The following is a 2,500-nucleotide window of genomic DNA, read 5'->3' on the forward strand; positions in this document are numbered from 1 at the left end:
CATGATCTATGTTGTGTATTATGATTTTCTATTATGTATATTATCATTTTCCAGGATGTGATATAGTGAAATTCGTAATATACACCGTAATATTTTACAGTATGGAATAAGCAGTATAATCAAATATGAAAAAAAAAACTATGAATCAGTTCTTTCTTGTGATGTGACTCCTTGCAAGCAATGATACTCATACAGTATAAGGTAAAAAATAACGGGCTTAGGGCTTAGCGCAGGTCAGTTACCAACTATAAGCTGTTCGACGGTTTCGGGACATAAACTTTTTGGTTTTGGGACTATAACTTCTGAAAGGATTGTTCCATTAGATTCGTATTTGGTATCATAGCATTTTATAGTAAAACACAGCTTGATGTCGATTTTGGTTACAGTACGCTATTTCTTGCAAGAGTTATACCTTACTTTCGACCCAAAATTTTGCAGTCGAGTTCATGGAACGGACATTAAAATTTTGCGTCGAGGAGATATGGCTTTACGTATCTTTAACTACCTTGTTAAAATGATAAACAGTTGAAGATCTACGAACATAAAAGGAGAATATTTCACCTTATACTCAAATATTATTATATATATCCATTTTTTAAAGAAAGAGAATGCTGGTTTCGTAATGGATGGATTCCGAACTTGTTACTCGCGAGGGAGGGAGAGGAAGAGGAAGAGGGAGAAAGAGATGGAGAAGGAGAAGAAGGAGAAGGAGGAGGAGGAGAATGAGAATGAAAATGAAAAGGAGGAGGAGAAGGAGAAGGAGAAAGAGAGGCAGAGGGAGAAGGAGAAGGAGAAAGAGAGGCAGAGAGAGAAGAAGGAGAAGAAGAAGGAAAAGGAGAAGGAGAAGGAGAAGGTGGAGGTGAAGAAGAAGGAGAAGGAGGAGGAGAAGGAGAAAGAGAGGCAGAGGGAGAGGGAGCGGCAGACGAAAGGGAAGAGGGAGAAGGAGGAGGAGAAGCAGGAGGAGAAGGAGGAGGAAAAGGAGAGGGAGAGGGGGAGATTGAGTGAAAGAAAACGAAAGAGAGAAAGAGGGGGGAAACGAGAGAAAGAGAGAGAGTGTGTGAGAGAATGAAAGAGAGAGGGAAAGCGAGAGAGAGAACGAAAGAGAGCGAGAGACCGAAAGAAAAAAAGAAAAAGAGAACGAAAGATAGAAATAGAAAAAAAAGAAGAGATCTCGAAATAGAAAAGGAAACCCGGATTGCTTATTGACGTGCGCTTTATTCTTACGAAATAGATTCCACAACAATGTCGGGAAAGGAAATCGTAATGAGTATAAATCCCGTAGAGTTATGTTTACAAAGAGAAGTTGAAACGGGAACTTTGATCGTGTTGCAACGGTTGCTAAGTTCATGCATGCTAACGATCTGTATACATCAGAACTTAGCGGCTAATATTAGATGCATGCACAGACATCGGTCTGATTGGTATATTGGTATATTATAACTTCATTGGGTGTTTTTTACTTTATTCGAAGTGACGTAATGATATTCAGGAACTCTCCTCTCCTCTTATGCTCCTTTTTTCTGATTATTATTTTGCGAATGTTTATATCATATTCTGTTGTGTGTTCGCGATATAAAGAGAACAAAATAATGTCACATCGTAATGGCATGTTTAATTGACGCTATTTAATATGCTGAACGTGTTATGTGGTTTTCACTTTTTATCCATTTTTTTCTTATTTTGTTTCGGGGATACTTTCGAAATAGAGAAATAATAATATGGGTCATGATGATGATCTTAATCGTGTGGTTTATGAGTAAAAATATTCATAACCCTATATATATTTTTTTCGACACATAAAAAAAAACGACAACAAAAATAAAACAAAACGTAATCCTGGTTCATCACGGAGCGTTATTCACTTACCTGCTCGAAAGTGCACGCGTGACTAAGTGAATTTTGTCATTAGTCTATCAGATAAGTCTCTTTGTCACTTACTGATAGGAAGAATTTAGCTTCGATGTCGTATAATTTAAATGCGATTTTTCTTTTTCTTTTTTTCAATGTTCATTTCCATTGCTATTGTGAAGTCACGCTTTCAAAAGAATTAATTGGAATAAGAATCTTCCAAACAATTTCAATAATAACTGATGGATTTTACAATTATATGATTTCTAATAATATCATCAACGCAGAGAATGTGTATTGACTATATTATTGAACGCGACATATTTGATGGTACAAATGTCTAATATTTTCTTTATTGTAGCAATAACCACTGAGCTCAACACTTTCTGCGGCTGTTGCAGAAGTCGCAAAGCCATTGATATAATACACAATAAAAGGTCTTATTGTAACTTAATATTTGGTGTAAATAAAACCCAAAGTTTACTGGCTACGGTGTTTTTTCTTCGTGACAATCTTGGAAAAGAAAAAGTTTTGAACATTTTGTAATGTAATTGTTAATATGTTTGCTACTAAATGACTATTATGTGAGAACATTTATCTCTATGTAGCTACATTTTATCAATGATCTTATAATATAAACAGAACCAAAAGT

Source organism: Penaeus japonicus, unplaced genomic scaffold, assembly GCF_977035675.1.
Source record: "Penaeus japonicus unplaced genomic scaffold, GWHDUDI00000001_assembly GWHDUDI00000004, whole genome shotgun sequence".
NCBI classification, from domain to species: domain Eukaryota; kingdom Metazoa; phylum Arthropoda; class Malacostraca; order Decapoda; family Penaeidae; genus Penaeus; species Penaeus japonicus.